Genomic DNA, 17,934 nt, shown 5'->3' with positions numbered 1-17,934 from the left:
GCCGGTCATTTAGTTGCTCCCGAACTTTAATAAATGCCTTAGACTCCAAAATTTCAGTACACATATTAGATGCCTTTTGCTATAATATGGGGCATTAGGTTGTCAGCACTTGGCTGCTCTGATGAGGCACCAACAACTTAATTCAACTCTGAGACCAGCTCAACAAGAATGTAGACAGTCCCCCAAACATGAGAACAACACCCCAGGACAGGGTGTCATCACATGACTTGCGTCAAGGCACTGACGTGCCTTTTGGTCAGTCCCAAAGGGAACCAGGAGAAGGTTCCAAAAAGCAACACAGGAACCAGGAGGGGCATAGAGGGAGGTGATGGCAGGGCCATGTAAACCATGTGGGGAAAAAGACACCTTGTTCATGGTCTTGAGGATTTGTGTGTGAGGATGAAGGCGGGGGTTGGGAGCAGGCCAGGAGCACTTCCAGTCCTGAGGTGACGCATGTCTAATGCTGAGGTGGGAGCACCAGACATTCTGCTCACCTGACATGTGCTTCTTTCTGCCTACAGACTCAGAAGGTGCTGGCCTCGTGTTCTTCCTAGTGAATTCTGGAAAATTGAGTCCAGCAGCTTCTGGTTATGTTTTCTTTCACCTTATGGTCATACTTTGACCATAGGGTAAAAATGCCCAAATACCCCTCTCTCTCTTCCTCCCTCTCCCTCTCTCTTGCTATTACTACTTTAAAACAAAATCTGACTGCAGTCAGAGACATGGTCCTAAAATGATGACAGAATTCCTCTGAGAGATGGCTGGGATGGAGGGGGAGTGGAGGCAGGAAAATTGAGACAACTGTACTTGAACAACAATAAAAAATATATTCAGGTGGGAATTCCAGCCAAGATGGAGGCCTAGGTAGACACACTGTGCCTCCTCGCACCACAAAAAGAAGGACAAGAACAAATTTATAAACAAAAAACAACCAGAACTGGCAGAAAATCGAACTGTATGGATGTCTGACAACCAAGGAGTTAAAGAAGAAACATTCATCCAGACCAGTAGGAGAAGCGCAGATGGGCAGCCAGGTGGAGAGGACTCTCGGCAAGGCAGTGGCTGGCAGGCCCAGCGAGGAAGCACCTGGCAGAGCACATGATCCCACATTCAAGTGCAGATAAACTGGGAGGAACAACTGGGGAGCAAGACAGACCATACGACTTGGGGTCCCAGCACAGGGAAATAAAGCCTCAAAGCCTCTGACTGAAAATACCTGCAGGGTTCAAGGCAGCAGAAGGGGAAACTCCCAGCCTCACAGGAGACTTTGTTGGAGAGACTCACAGGGTCCTAGAACATACACAAGCCCACCCACGTGGAAATCAACACCAGAAGGACCCAATTTGCTTGTGGGTAGTGGAGGAAGTGACTGAAAACTGGCAGGGAGTGGAACAAGCAACATTGTTTCCTCTTGGACCCCTCTCCTACATACAGCACCACAATGCAGCCACAAAGGTTGTCCCACCCTGATGAACACATAACACTCCGCTCCTTACTACTTAACAGGCAAGCCTAGACAAAAAAGGTCCAAATGAAAGAACAAATCAAAGCTCCAGAAAAAATACAGCTAAGTGATGAAGACATAGCCAACCTATCAGATGCACAGTTTAAAACACTGGTATTCAGGATGCTCACAGAATTGGTTGAGTATGGTCACACAATAGAGGAAAAAGTTAAGGCTATGAAAAGTGAAATAAAGTAAAATGTACAGCGAACCAACAGTGAAGGAAAGGAAACTGGGACTCAAATCAATGGTTTGGAGCAGAAGGAAGAAATAAACATTCAGCCAGAACTCATTGAAGAATCAAGAATTCAAAAAATGAGGAGAGGCTTAGGAACCCCCAGGACATCTTTAAATGTCCCAATATCTGAATCATAGGGGGTCCAGAAGGAGAAAAGGAAGAGCAAGAAATTGAAAACTTATTTGAAAAAATAATGAAGGAGAACTTCCCTAATCTGGCAAAGGACATAGACATTCAGGAAGTCCAGGAAGCTCAAAGAGTCTCAAAAAATTGGACCCAAGGAAGCACACACCAAAGCACATCATAATTATGTTAGCTGAGATTGAAGATCAGGAGAGAATCTTAAAAGCAGCAAGAGAAAAGGAGACAGTTACCTACAAAAGAGTTCCCATAAGACTATCAGCTAATTTCTCAAAAGAAACCTTGCAGGCAAGAAGGGGCTGCAAAGAAGTCTTCCAAGTCATGAAAGGCAACGACCTACATCCAAGATTACTCTATCCAGCAAAGCTATCATTTAGAATGGAAGGGCAGGTAAAGTGCTTCCCAGATAAGGTCAAGCTAAAAGAGTTCATCCTCACCCAGCCTTTATTGTATGAAATGCTAAAGGGACTTATCTAAAGAAAATGAAGATCAAAACTATGAACACTAAAATGACAACAAACAACTATTAACAACCGAACCTAGAAAAAAAAAACAAAAACTGAAAACAAAAACTAACTAAGCAAACTAGAACAGGAGCAGAACCACAGAAATGGAGATCACATGAAGGGTTATCAACAGGGGAGTGGGAGGGAGAGAGAGGGGAAAGAGTTACAGAGAATAAGTAGCATAATGGTAGGTAGAAAATAGACAGGGGGAGATTAAGAATAGTATGGGAAATATAGAAGCCAAAGAACTTATATGTATGACCCTTGGACAATGCGGCGACCCTTGGGGGAATTCGGGTGGGAGGTGGTATGCAGGGTGGAGGAGAATAAAGGGGGTGGGAATGAGACAATTGTAATAGCATAATCAATAAGATATGTTCAAAATATTCAAAAGAAAAAAAAGAATTCCTCTGAGGAAAAGATCTGCTCTTTTGTTTGCAAAAATACCCTAATGGATCTTTTAAGTATGCAAAACAAGACCCCAGGCCTGTTCTGCATGAGAAGGACCAGACAGAGAGGAAGCTAATTGGACTACCTAATAAACTCACAAAAATTTTGGAAGTATCCCAGGAGATAGCCTTTAGAAGGTGCCCCCAGCAAAAGAGAAGTTAAGAGCCTGAGGAAGAAAGCAGCCAGAGAGGAGGCAGCCTTCTCCCACCAGCCCCTCTTGGCACCGACACCCTGGGGGACATCACTGGTTTTTCCACAATGTGTTGGAGTCATTGTACCTGAATGTTGATGGATAGGGTAGCCCAGCACTGGAATGTTGAGGCATCTGGGTTACAGATTTCAACTATTTTATTCCCTGGGTCTGCAAACTTTTAGCATAAATCAATAAATTGGCATTTTGGTGCCTACTTCAAACTTTCTGGGAGTCACAGAAGGGTGGAAACAGAGGGGAATGATGAGATGGAGATGAGGCAACTGGCCACCAGAGACTCAGGGACAACAGAGGTGACAGAGGGCTGTATGAATTCAGTTGCTTTGCAGTTCACAAGGGCACCTTCTGTCTAGTTGCTTCACCAAATGAATCACCAGTACAATCTGCATCACTTCCTATGGTGATCAAATGCTGAATCCTGCTCCAGTGTGGGCACAGCAGTAGCAGAGGCTAGGTCACACCTGGTTCCACCTAAGCTGAATGTGTTCCATTCTAAGGGCTAGCTTTTATTCTCAGATAATGTCCTTCATATATTTCATGAAGTGATGGGAAATTTTTTTCCATGACCTTACTTGTCAGTTAAAATTTCAACCTACTATTACCTCCTTTTTTTGGAATCACTATCTCACTGGCCCTTGAAATCCTGAAGTCTGACAAGAAGCCCCACTGGGAAGGTCCTGTGCCTGGAGTGAGTCTCAGCCAGTCTGAAGTGCAGAGCCCTTCTGAAGAAGCAAGGACAGTCCCTCCTTTTCTGAGGCCTCTGTGCTTCCACTTCAGCATGTGTGGCTCTGCCACTCACTGTCTGTCAGGAAGATACACACTACCTTTCCCAGTGAAACCCGTCCTTACAAGCAACCAGTTGATGGGGGACTCAAGAGTTGGAAAATTTTAGTTTAAGCTAAATAGTTAATAAACCTACTAGGTAATGCATATATTAAAGCTATTGTTTCAGGAGCTGAAGGTACAGCCCACCCTGGCTCCTGGGAGAGACAGATGACCTCATGGGACACACCTAAAGACCACGGCCTAGGGTACAGCTAGGAATATCCGGGCCTTCATGTTCCTGGGAGAGACAGACAGCTAACTGCCCAGGGCGAGAATGCTGCAGTTTTTTTTAATCTAATTTTCCCTGATTTTCGAATCCCCTCATCACACTTTGTTCACTTTGTTATAAAAAGAATGGCTTGGGGGGGGGGGCGGGGGGGGGGAAATGTAGGACAGTCCATTAGGGCACAAACCCACCATCTTCTCAGATTGCCAGCCATCTGAATAAAGCTCCCATAAAGATTCAATCCCTGTCTCTGCTTATTGGGTCTGGTAGGTGACAGGCAGCCTGAACGCTGGTTTCATATTCTGGTGACTCTGTTCTGGGACAGATTTTGGGACTCTCCAGTAAGTACGGGTATTGGTGGGGAGTCCTGATGGCTGCCTGGACTGGGGGAAGGGGGCCTGGAGGTGAGGATTTGAAGACTCTCTAGCAGCTTCCAAGTGATATCACTTGAAGACTCTCCTCCTCCGACTCTCAGCACTCCCCATTGTTTTTGATATTTGGTTGAATCATTGTTCTTTCTGGTTCAGGCTACAATCCCAGGTCATGACTTCGGCCATCTATAATTAAGGTACCTTCTTGTTTACAGAGCTCTGTCTGGTAGAACAGGGTGAAAAGCCTCCATTCTGGAAAACAGCCCTTTGGGGTGAGCTTTGGCTAATTGTTCAACTTATGCTTATAAACCAATGACTAAAAAGAAAATGGTTTTTTACTATAACAATGGTTCTTTAAATTACTGTATTATACTGTAGCTAGAGTTGTTTTGTCAAAGATCAGGGAAGTTGGATGGAATGCCTTACATAGAAGCTTTTATGAGATTACATAAGATGCAGAATTAAAAGGAAACAGGTTAATGGTCCAGAGAAAAGGGAATTTGCCTGTGAAAGACAGCAGAAGCTCAGAGAAGAGGGACCAGGAAGATCTGGTTATCATGGCTGCTGTGAGTGTGCTCAGGGTTTCAACGGCCCCTCCAGCCCCAGGGGATCTTCCTCCTTCCTTGGCTGAGGGAACTGGGAAAAGTGAGCCTGAACTGGTCTCACCATCTGGAGCCTGTCAGGGAACCAAACTCGGTGGAGGAAAAGCCCTTACAAGGGCAGAGCAAAAATGTCCAGGGGGAGTAGGGCCAGAGGGCCAGCCCACTGGAAATTACTGGGCACATGCTCCATTTTCTACATCAGATCTGTTAAACCAGAAAAACTCTGAAGGGACCAGTATATATCATTTTAGAATGGATGAAGAGGTGCGCCAGGCTCTTGAGTCCCTGAAGCTGCACCTGGCTTCTGCACCAGCACGGGGCTTCCAAACCTAAGAAAGGCCTCTCAGTTGTACACTCATGAAAGGCAGGGCATTGCCCTAGGGGTCCTCACCCAAATGCTTAGTGACATTCTGCAACTCATCACTTACTTGTCAAGGAAAACTAGATCTCACTGTCCAGCAGAGACCAGCCTGCTTGAGAGCTGAGACAGCCACCTGTGAGCTCTTACAGGAAGCTGAAAATTTTCCCTGGGACAGCCTATCACCGTTTATGCACCCCAGCCAGTGTTGAGCCTGCTGGAGCAAAAGGGAAATTTGTGGCTCACTGCTGGAAGAAGGGGCAGGTGCAAAGCAATTCTTGACAATTTCAACGTCTCCCTCAAAACTGTAAGTTAAACCCTGCCTCTCTTCTCCCAGAGTCTGACTTGGCGGTGCTAATGCATGACTGTGCTGAGATAACTGATGAAGTGTGTTCTAGCAGAATTGATTTACAGGACTGTCCTCTAGAAGAGGCAGACTGCACTCTATGCAGATGGAAGCAGCTATATGGACAAAGGAAACAGAAAGGCTGGGTATGCAGTTGTGAGTCTGGAAGGAACAATAGAAGCCAAGGTCTTGTCACCAGGAACCTCTGCTCAGAAAGCTGAACTGATTGCAGTAATGAGGACATTAGAATTGTCACACAAAAAGGAAAGTGAATGTGTATGCTGACTTGAGGTGTTCTTCCCTAATTTTGCCTAAATGTAGTTCCATCTGGAAGGAAAGAGGACTATTAATCTCCAATAAACAGAAAATTAAACATGAAACAGAAATTTTAAAATCATTAGAAGCTGTTCAGGAACTTTTAGAGATGACAGTTATGCACTGGCCGGGGCACCAGAAAGAGGACACTGCAGTGGCTAGAGGAAACAGTCTGACCAATCAAGCAGCAAAAGAAGCTGCTAAAGGAACGTTTCTAATGCCTTTGGTACCTGTTACAGACTTGTCACATTTCAACTTTGAATATTTGACTGCAGACTTAGAGAAAGCTGAGAGTTGGAGTTTTGATGAAGAAGGTCCTTATAATGGATGGAAAAAGAATAAGAAAGGAGCCACATTGCTTCCTGAACATTTAGTAGAGCCAGTCATGAAGCATTTGCACAAGGCCACTCACTATGGAAAGGACTCGTTAACCACCCATGTCAAACCATGGCTCACAGGTCCTGGAATTGCTAAAGCCGCATGAAAAATAATTGCTAGATGTGTTGTGTGCCAGAACAACCCCAAGACAGATCCCCATCCAAAGAAAGAAGGGAAACAATACCAAGGACAGAGCCCACTTGAGGGATGGAAAATAGACTTTACCCAGATGCCAAGGGTCCGAGGGTGGAGATATTTGTTAGTCTTTGTTGACACCTTTTCAGGATGGGTAGGAGCCTATCCTACTAGAATGGTGAAATCCTCGAAGTAGTGAAAAGCTTACTGAAGGAAATAGTCCCTCGCTTTGGCTTCCCCAGAAGCATCTAGAGTGATAATGGACCTGCTTTTGCTTCAGAAATTACACAGGTTAGTAGACTTTTAGGAATCAAGTAGAGACTCCACATGGCATAGAGACCTCAGGCCTCTGGGAAGCTAGGAAGATGAATCACACTTTGAAGAAAAATATAGCCAAGTTGTGTCAGGAAACTCATCTCCATTGGGATCAAGCTTTGCCTGTTGCCCTGCTCGGGATAAGGGTGGTTCCTCGAAGTGGGATTCAGTTGTGTCCCTATGAAATTGTGTACAGGCAACAATCTCAGGCTATGACTGGGGTGGGAGATATGTATCTAGATCAAAAAGTGAAAGCAAAGAAATATGTACAACACTACATCAGATTTCAGCTGTAACTAATGACCTTGCCTGTATCAGAGACTTCTCTCCTACAGGTTCACTGCATTCCTTTGAGCCTGCAGATAAGGTGCTCCTCAAGACTTGGACAATAGCATCTCCAGAAAGCCAACTAGAAGAAAAGTGGACTGGACCTTGGGACATACTCCTCAGCACCCCCACTGTGGTGAAGTTGGCAGGAATAAAACCAGAGTAAAGAAAGCACTGGAGGAACAATGGACCACTGAACCTTAAGACCTGAAATTCATCTTTCAAAATCAATGACTTACGTTCTTTTCATTACCTCTTGCTTAACCCCCTGTTAATGGATAACTTATTCCTTTCAAATAAGATTAAAATATTTGGGTATATTTAGCAAAAAATGTTCTAAATATTTATGACTTTTGTCTTGCAGTAGGAACTTACATTGAACAAACGGTCTCTTCATGCCTTATAGATGTGTGTACTCTCTTAGCCTTAAAAATTATACTGTGTTTGAGCATATCAAAAAGAAAATGACCTAAAAGATGGGGAAATCTTTTCCTTAAAGGTCATTCATGTAGCCCCATCTAGAGAGTGTGCAACTTTTGTCAACTGTAATAAAAACTGTTTTGTGCTCTCAGCAGGTGTGGAGATGAATTGCACCACCACCACTGATATATCTTATGTTTTTGCTCATGTTAAATTGCCTGCAGGATGGTTTCTAATATGTGGAAGGACTGTCTATTCCTATGTTCCAGCAAATAGTTCTGGGGATCGTGCTCTCTGGGAAGACTGATGGTGTTTACGCCTCAGAAGTCCCACCTAACCCAGGCTCGAAGGTACCTCTTCCTTGCACCTGATTGTAACAATGATTTACATCTCTTTAGCCCTGCTGAATGTGTCTTTAACTATATTTGTAATGTAAGCCATGGTAACCTATTTGAATGTAGAAATAAGTGGATTAGCCTGTGTTATGGCAAAAGCTTTAAATGCCACCTCACAAGCCATCAGTGCCATTAGTCAAGAACTAGGACAAGTTAGAGAAGCAGTATTAGAGAATCAAGCAGCTATAGTCTACCTTCTTTTAAGACATAACTGTGGATGCAAAGAATTTAGAGGACTCTGCTGTTTCAACCTAACTGATAGTTCACAGCTCATAGAACATAAAGTTAAAGCAAGTAAATGATATAGTGTCCAATATAAAACAAAGAGAGGAATCATTTGGTATTGACTTGTCTAAACTAATCTCCTGGCTGCGTAGTATCACTGGTCTTTGAGGGGCATTTATTGTTTTTATTCTTGTCATTTTATTTCAGCATCATAGCTTGTTGTTGCATACACTATGCCCCTTTATGCAGATCTGCAGTAAATGTATTCCTAAGCCCCCTACCAGACGGTCTAATGCTAAGTTACACGCTCAACAGCAAAATGAATACTTCTGTATGAAACTGATCTCACAGAAATAAGATATTTTAAAACTAACAGTGGGGGAATGATGGGGGACTCAAGAGTTGGAAAATTTTAGTTTAAGGTAAATAGCTAATAAGCCTAGTAGGTAATGCATGTGTTACAGTTATTGTTTCAGAAACTGCAGATAAGGCCCATCCTGGCTCCCAGGAGGGACAGACGACCTCCTGGGGCACTGCTAAAGATTACCACCTGGGGACAAGTAGAGGCATCCGGGCCTTTGTGTTCCAGGGAGAGACAGATGACCACCCGCCCCTGGGAACAGCTAACTGTCCAGGGCAAGAATATTGCGGGGTGGGGCTGGGGTGGAAGTGGGGGGGGGGGGTACTGGGGGCTGGGGGAGTATCTAATTTTCCCTGCATTTCAAAACCCTGAATGCACTTTGTTCTCTGTTATAAAAAGGCGGATTTGAAAGGAAATATAGGATAGTCGGTTAGGGTACAAACCCTTAGGGCACAAACCTGCAGTCTTTTCAGATTGCTGACCATCTGAATAAAGCTCCCATAAAGATTCAATCCTTGTGTCTGCTTATTGGGTCTGGTAGGTGACAGGCAGCCTGAACACCAGCTTTTTCAGTTTCACAGTGAAGGATTTTGGACACTTTCTGGCCTTGGACAAACTTACTGGTTTTTCCCTGAATGAGCCTCAGACTTAGAAGCATGTGTATTTTAGTGGGTTGTTCAGTTCACAACATCAGAATTTTTGTTCTCCTCAGTCACACCTGAATACTGGTTAGCCTTTAAGAGGGAAAAAAACCTTTTCATGATCTCTCGCAGTCTCTCGTTGGCCTTGTCGTGAAGCGAATGGCCCTCTCTCGCCCATTATCTCCGTTACTTGGCTTGCCAGGCTCCTGGACCTGCGCCTCCACCCAGGGGCTCCCCGTCCTCTCTGAACACATGCCCATGAAGCTCTTCCTCCACACTCTGCCCTTGGTTCTCTCCTCCCTCCACGCCAGTGCTTCTCAAACTCATCTGGACAGGCATTCAAATCATGCATCAAATCATGCATCAGTCTGGTGAGTACCTGGCTGCCTGCTGCAGGCCTCTGGGGGCTGATGATCAGCCAGAATTTGAGCTCAAGAGTCCCTTAAGTTATGCAGAGCCACCTGGTGACCACTCTCCCTCCCCCAGGGCAGATCCCAGGGCAGACAGAGGCTCAGTGTGTCATCACTTGGGGCAAGGCTCCTCATGGCACATCAGTTCTAAGTTTCCCATGACAGCTTTGGGAAGGCTCCTCCCAGTCAGGATGGGCAGCGCCCTGCCTTCTCCCGCCTCCACAGTCTGGGAGGGCGCCTGGGCAGTGCTGGCCTAGACCTTCACAGCTCTCAGGTATTCAGGCCCAAGCACCTCAAAGATCACTAGGAAGGAAGTTGTGGCCAGCACCTTCTCTCCATGTCTGTGGGCAGAGAGCGAGCTTGGAGTCAGGTGGTAAGAGCTCCACCATTCCCACAACCTTACAGACACTTGCTATTTATTCAGCTGTCTTTTTCTTTCTCTCTCTTTCTCTCTCTCTTTCTCTCTTTCTTTCTCCCTTTCTTTCTCTTTCTTTCTTTCTTCCTCTCTCTCTTTCTCTCTTTCTCTCTTTCTTTCTTTCCTTCTCTCTTTCTCTCTTCTTTTTTTTGCCAGTAACACATAACAATCTTTCATTATTGTGTTAATTTGCATTTCTTTGATCAATAATGCAGTTCGAGCATCTTTTCAAATACTCCTTAGTCTTTCAAGTTCCTTAGTCCCTTGTCTGATTGTAATTCTTTGCCCATTGCTCTACAGGGGTGCTTCTCAGCTGCTTGGCTCTTCCCACAGGCTGTTGAGCATTATCCAGAGTTATCTTCACCTGCAGAAACAACTTCCATTGTTTGGAGCTGCAGTGCCCTGAATTATATCACCCACATGTGCTTAGAAAAGTGAGTAGCCCTAAGACGGGGTGAAGAAGGTACAAGACCCAGAAGCTCAATGACCTAGATGCTACATTAGGAAACAACTGTCTGGTAGACTGGCTTCTTGAGAGTAAGGAGGCCAAATTCCAGAGGTTTATTTAGCTGAAGAAGCCTTCTGGTAGACACCAAGTTGAGAATGGAGAGGGTTGGAGCAAAGCCCAATCTCCCTGTGCCTGCACAAGACCCTGGCCTGTGGAATGAGGATATTACCTTCCTGCAGAATACAGGTCCACTTCCCTCGGACGTACTGGCAGACTGAAAGGTCAGAGACTTGGGCTGCTAGCCCAGGGAGGCTCACAGACTGCTGTGGCCTTTCACACTGAACTCAAAACCATCCCCCAGCCTTTGGAAGCAAACACAATACGTGTGAGTCACTGTGTGGGGCCAGGTGTATGTGTGTAGTATCATGTATATTTGGAGGACACAATATTAATGGCAATGTGTGTGTGCCTGTGTACTTGTGTGTGGGTCTATGTGGGTCAGCTGATGTACAAATGCTCATATGAACACAATTGGGTACAAGTGGTGTATGCAGCTCCTACAAAGCACAAGGCAGTGAGAGGTGCCATACTGTGGTAATGGAGAATCTGGAGGATAAGAAAAAGGCTGAGTTTGTGTGTCCCAAAATTCATATGTTGAAATGCTAACCCCCAATGAGATGACATTAGGAGGTGGGGCCTTTGGGGGTAATTAGGTCATGAGAATGGAGTCTTTATGAATAGCGTTAGTACTTTTATAACATAGACCCCAGAGAGGTCTCTGTCCATCCCCACTGCATGAGGACACAGAGAAAAATGGTTATCTATAAACCACAAAGAGGGTTTTCAACAGACACAGAATCTGCCAGTACCTTGATCTTGGCCTTCCCAGCTCCAGAACTGGGAGAAATAAATGTTTGATGCTTAAGCCCCTCAGTGAATGGTATTCTGTTGTAGCCATCCTAGAAAACTAAGATAGGAACTGAAGCTATTAATATTGTGTTTCTCCCTTATTCTCCTCTTCTATGATTCCTTCTCTGTCATTCAGCACATGATGACTCACAAACATTCTGCAAAATCTCACAGTTGGATGGAACCATCTAACACTTGAAACCCCCCTGCAGCAGCCACTCAAGGAACCATATGCTGTTTCAACATGCTTGACACCATCTAGGGCGCTGACTGCCACTCCACCAGGTGGCTCTGATCACTGCAGATTCCATCTTTATATTATCTGGAATCAGTGTCCTTGCAAATTCCATTCCCTGGATACACTCTTATCTGATGTGACCCTATGATAGGGTCACAAACCAAGTTTCTCTTCTCTGTGCCAGCCTTGTCGTATCTCTTAAACTATGACTCCCAGGATGGAACATGATTCTCCAGACTGTCAGATCAGAGTGTACAGGACAGTTGAAAAGCATTTGCTACATTCAAAACAAGGTGGAATAGGGACTGATATCTAGACAATTCTGAGAACTCCTGCAAATCAAAGCAGATACAACAATAGAACAACAGGAAAAAGTAACAGCCAGGAAATAATGGAGAAGAAACTCAACAAGCTAAGGAGGATTAGAAAACATGCTCAAACCAAACCAGCAACCGAAGAAATTCAAATTAAAGTGACAAAAAAGGATTACTTCATACATGTTAGACTGGCAAAAAGAAAAGTTGAATGATTGCCAATGTGGGCAGAGACATGGGAACAGTAGAACTCTAATCACTGGTGAAAATGTCAAATAAAGCAACTGCACAAGACAGCAGCCTGGATAGCCTGGGTAGGTAAGGATGCACTACCCTCTGACCCAGCAGATCCTCGCCTGGATATACATCCCAAACTCTTTCTCATATGGGTCCATAAGGGACACGTACAAGGATGTTCATTGCAGTTGTCTGTGATTGCAGGAAGTCGAAAACAGTCTGAGTACCTAATTAATGATCAGGGGAGTCATTAGGTGAAATGTTGGGGGATTCAGCATCTAGAAGCATTTAGAAACGATGAACTTCATGTACCCATGGCGATACCAATGGAAATTGAACAACAAAGTGCTAAGTGGGCAAAATAAGACAGTATGAGCTCAATGATATCATATCATTATATAAATTTAAAACAACAGCAATACACACTTTATAAGAAGACATACAAATAAGAAGAATGTATTCTAGGCAAGCAAGGAATGGAGAGAGAAAAGGTAAATTTAAAAAAAAAAAACAAGCAAAATAAGGAAGGAGACTTGTGTGTACTGATATTGGTGATATGCCAAGAATCAGAGGTGGAGGGGTTTGTATGTTTCCAATAATGTGGCCTAAAGTCATATAAGTGTTTTTAAGTAGCCACACAAAGACTACTAGGTTTCTTTTCCTGATATTCCTACCACCCCCTCCCAACCCCCAAACAAACCTTTTTTAGACCTAAATACAGGACTCCACACTTAGTGCTATTTCAATTCTTCTCAGTATATTCAATCTATTTTTTCAGGCTATGGAGCACTTTACAGACCCTGATTCTGTTATCCACAATGCTATCTACTCTTCTTAATGGTACACAGAATGAAGGTCCATCTGCATTCTCCTTAGAGCTTCTTTCATTTAACTCTTACCAGGCAGACACTGTAGGCCAGATCCTATACCAGGTACAAGTGTGTCGGTAGGACAGGGTCTCAAGGTCTGAGCAGCTCTAAATGTTATTACTAAATGTTATCCTTGTTGAATATTAAAATGCCCAGTATTTTGCAGACCAGCTGTATATAGGATGAGCTTGACAGGAACTCAATGGGATAAATGAAGCCAACTGAAAAGAAGAAATAAAAGTGTAATTAAGCAAACAGTGTATATAAGCAATGGCTAAGCCTCCCTTCTGGAAGACAGAGTTTTGGATATGAATCCACTGCCTCTTTTACTTGCTGCAAGTAAATGAAACTACCTTGAGTAGACCACATCTCATTCTTGAATACAGCACCCCAAATGGTGAGCCCCTTGAGCTCAGTAACACAAGCAATACCAAAATGTAAAGAAAGGGTCCCTGTCCTGAGGGAGCTCAGCGTCCAGAGACATGAGCATCCAAGGTTACAATGTGCCAGAACTATTGCTGTAATTCAAGGGGCACAGGGACAGAGGAAGGAAAAGCAGCAGTCTCTCTGGGGATTAGATTAGGTAAGATGTCCTAGAGAGGCAGAATTTAGGTGACAAATTGATAGGAAAGTAGTCGAGGAGGGAGGGCTGGAAAGAGAGATAGCAGGAGGAGTGGACCTGCAAGGCAGGGAGTGAGCTTGCACAGCTCTGTTGGCCTGCCTGATCTGCATTCTAGCTTCTCCCAGAGTCATTCTCCATTTTCCCTCTGGAAAGCTGCCCTCCCACTGTTATTCCATGTGCTTCAGGAAACACCAATCCTAAACCCTGCTCCAGGGTTGGAGGGGCATCTCAAGAGCTGGACCATCAGAGCAGCACCTGCTCCTGGTCACTCTGATAGGTTAATGGGTGGGCACCTTACCCAAGGCAAGTCAATCAGGACCAGCCAGAGCCAGTCTTGGGATTTTGCTTGAAAAGGATGCTCTTTCTACTGGATTTGTTCCTGTGAAGATGTAGCAGTCTGGAGCTGTGACAGCTATCTTACCACAACGTGAAGAGAAGCCTGCCATAGAAGGGAATTGATAAAGAAAAAAGTGAGCTGAGAGAGAGAAACAGCTCATTTCTAATGACATTGTTTGAGCCCTTGGACCCAGCCATGCCCGAAGCTGAGCCATATTTATCCCCAGATGTTCAGTTACATGAACCAATAAATCTCCTTTTTGCTTAAGTTAATTTAAATTGGGATTTTTTCCCCTTGCAATTTAAAGAGTTCTGACTGGTCCAAAGTGACAGAAGATAAAATTAGACAAATAGGCAAGAACCAGATGAGAGTTTATATTACATCCAGTAGGATAGGGGTTGTAGAAACTGAGGAATCCAGAGCAGGAACTAAAATTGCATGATTCACATCAGAGATCACTATGGTGGTTACAATCAAAGACAAGACCAGAGATGGGAGGCCAGTTAGGAGACTAATGCAGTCTCCAAGTAAACAAAGTTAGCATCCCAAACTAAGAGAGTCTTTGTTCAGTGGGCTATATAGCAAGCTACCATGCACTGGCCAGCTTAAACAACACTTACTTCTCACAATTCTGTAGTCTAGAAGTCCAAGATCAGAGTACCAGCATGATTAGGTTCTCGGTGAAGGCCATCTTCCTGGTTTACAGATGGCTGTCTTCTCACTGTATTCTCACATGGCGAAGAACAGAGAGAAAAGTAAGCTCTCCTGTGTCTCTTCTTATAAGGACACTAATCCCATTCATGAGGGCTCTACCCTCATGACCTAATTACCTCCCAAAGGTCCCATCACCAAATATTATTACATTGGGGATTAGGGTTTCAACACATAAACTTTGAAGGAACATAAACATTCCATACATAACAGGGGGGAAAGAAAACAGGAAGAACAGATCTATGAGAAACTCAAGAGATGGGATCCATTGGATGTAAAACTGTAGTAGAATTGAGAGAGACATAGAAATAAAGGAAAGAGAAGATTCTGGAATAGTTCTTGGGTTTCTGGTGCTGATGACTTTATGGCCCAGAGTGCCCTACCTGACACAGAACATTGGAGAAGAAGCAGGTTTAAGGAGAAGAGAAGGAAGCAGGAAGGAAAAGGCAATGATGCCTTCAATTTAGGACAAATTTATTTGAGGTGCCCATGAGATATTGAATGAAATGTCCGATACTAATGATTCCACAGGTCTGGAGTTCAGAAGACAGGTTCATGGCTATGGATATACACATAGGGTCAAAGAAGACTTCCCAGAGGAAGTGATAGATGAACGAAGAACCCAAGAATGACTTAGAGAGAGCCAGGTAAAGAGGAACAGGAGGGGAGTGTTGCAGGTAAACAACACTGCATACACAAAGCCCCCAAGGCCTGAGAGAACTTGACATCTGCTCTGAACATCATTTGAAAGGCCATGAAGAAAATGGGAACTCCTGACAAATTCAGCACAGGCACCTCTGCCTGTATCTGCTGTGAGTCCCCAGGAGCCGAGGTAGAGGGAGAGCGCAGTTGGCATACACGTGACCAGCCATGGGGACTAACAAAAGCCAGAGGTATTTTCTTGTCTGCCTTGAGCAGCAAGGAGACAGATATAAGCAAAGAATAGCTAAAGCTGCTGCAAAAATGAATTTCTTTTGAAACAACACAAATGAAAAACAAAATCCTCTTAACCTAGTGACGGTCCTGATGGAATAAAGCACTTTCTCTGAAACTAGCCCCAAATTAACAAAACCATAATTAGGATTACTAAATGAGCAGATCAGAATTCCACAGAGAAAATATTTACTTAGGCAGAACCTCCTCGATTCAATAGCTCTTTCAATTAATTTTTTTCTAAAGTTTTGGATTTCCACTGACTAATCTGCTGGCATTTAGTAGGGTTTGTAAACCACTTGCTAAGTAGTTAGAAAATGTGAAATGTCTTTGCCAGGAAGCTCCTTGGGGACCTCTTGCAAGAACACACAGAGAGGAATGAGGTGTCTGACGTGCCTCATTACAGCCAATAGGACACCACTCTCCCAGAGCTAGATCACCTCCCACTGGCGTGTGCCTGACCAGCTGTCCCGAGCGGCCTAGAGTTGTCCCATGCCTTGGCCAAGCCCTAAAGTGGTGGCTACACCAGCAGGAGGGATAGAAAATGGGTGGCAACCTTGCTCTGTAGAACTGCAGGCTGTTTGGACAGTTGGAGCTGGTAGGGATTACACAACGGAAGTGGACTGTGTCACTTTGAATGTGATACTGAATGAAGCCTGGGCCACATGGAACACTAAGATCTGTGTGGATGACCCTAAGATTTTGACTGGTAAGATACATGGGAGAACCCTAGATGTGGAAGAACGCTTGATGTGCAAGGCCCTACCCACAGCCCTAATCCACCTACTACCACCATCTCTGGCTGCTCTGATCCTCAGCCCTCCTCCCTATATGCTCACACACATTCCCACCTGCATCGGACACTTCCACCCTCTTCACACTCACCTTTGTCCTGGTTGTACCCTCTACATTAATTGTTCTTTTCCTTAAAGAAGGGACTTGATCCCCAGTGTTCTCAGTGTAGAGAGCAGAGGTTCCCGAGTTTTGCGTCACCCAGGCCTGGTTCTCTTCCAGTGGGAGCCTCTCATCTCCCCCCCACCAACCATGAAGCAAGACTCAGCATTCTTTTTCCCCCAAAGAAAATCCAGCACACCGAGTAAGAAATTGATTTTGTTCTGAAGTTTCAACAGGGGAGACGTGGCAGAGGTTCACATCACAGAGCACACAGCACACTCCACAGAAATTCCAGTTAGACAGCTCCACTCTCCCTGCAGAGCTGCTCCTCAGCCACACAGTGTCCTAGCCCTTGACCTTTCTCCACAGAGCTGCAGTCTCCATTCCCACCCACCCACATCCCATACATGTCCCTCTCTTTCCTCAGAGCAGTGTAACTCTGCCCCACTTTGCTTCCAATTTTTCAGTCTCCCTCCCATGACCCCCACTCAACTAACAGTCTGAGCTCCATCTTTTCCAGATGGCAGTGGGGAGTGGTAAATAGCAAACACCATTTTTCCACATCCTGCTCTTTCCCCTCATGAATGAGCACCAGAGCTCCTGGGGGGCCCAGTGCAAGGTCTAGCTGAAGGTAAGGGAACAGTCCTAGTGGTCACGGTGGCTGCAGGAGCCTTTGGAAGCCACCTCACTCCTGCCCAGGCAGCCTGTGATGCACTTGAGGCTGCCCAGAGGTCCATCTGAAGACCCAGCAGAGGCAGCTCCACCCAGAGATGGACTCGGGCCCCGCATGTGCACAGGACTCACTGGACCACAAGAAACTGAGGCCCAGACTAAAGCAAGGAAGTGGAAGAATTCATCTTTACAGGAAAAAATGTCCATGCTTCAATTGTGCAAAGGGCAGTTTCTGTAAACCATAAAATCTAATGTCACAGGCCCTTTTTATTGGGTGGTCACTGGGTTTCCCATGTGCCTTGGGAAAAGGCAACAACCACATCCTCTCTCTCTTCTTCAAGCCTCACCCACACATTGCCACTGGGGAAAGCTGCTGTCAATGTAGCTCCTTCCACGGAGCAGGCCTGGACACTGCTGGCAGTCGCCTGTCTGTGCCCACACATTGCTCTGGGGAAAAAAGGATTATCACTCTTACTCCATGGAGGAGGAAAGAAAAATGTATCTAATTGACTTGGGCAGCTCCAAACAGACGTCTCGTTTTAAAATCCTTAAGAGGGGCTCATTTTAATGGCACTCGAATCTAAGGTTGTGACTTTGAGTCACCAAGGGCAGGGATGAGGGTGGGGAGCAGAGGT

The 17,934-nt window shown here is 44.9% G+C and overlaps 1 pseudogene; it reads right to left on the bottom strand.

The window, feature by feature from the left end:
- The window catches only part of LOC123825153, a 160,167-nt pseudogene that overhangs the window by 134,288 nt on the left and 7,945 nt on the right, over positions 1-17,934 (bottom strand).

This window comes from Phyllostomus hastatus, unplaced genomic scaffold (genome assembly GCF_019186645.2).
Source record: "Phyllostomus hastatus isolate PE091 unplaced genomic scaffold, TTU_PhHast_1.1 phas_contig_62, whole genome shotgun sequence".
In the NCBI taxonomy this organism is placed as follows: domain Eukaryota; kingdom Metazoa; phylum Chordata; class Mammalia; order Chiroptera; family Phyllostomidae; genus Phyllostomus; species Phyllostomus hastatus.
Note: the sequence above shows the minus strand (reverse complement) of the source record. Positions and strands in the feature narration are given on the sequence as shown.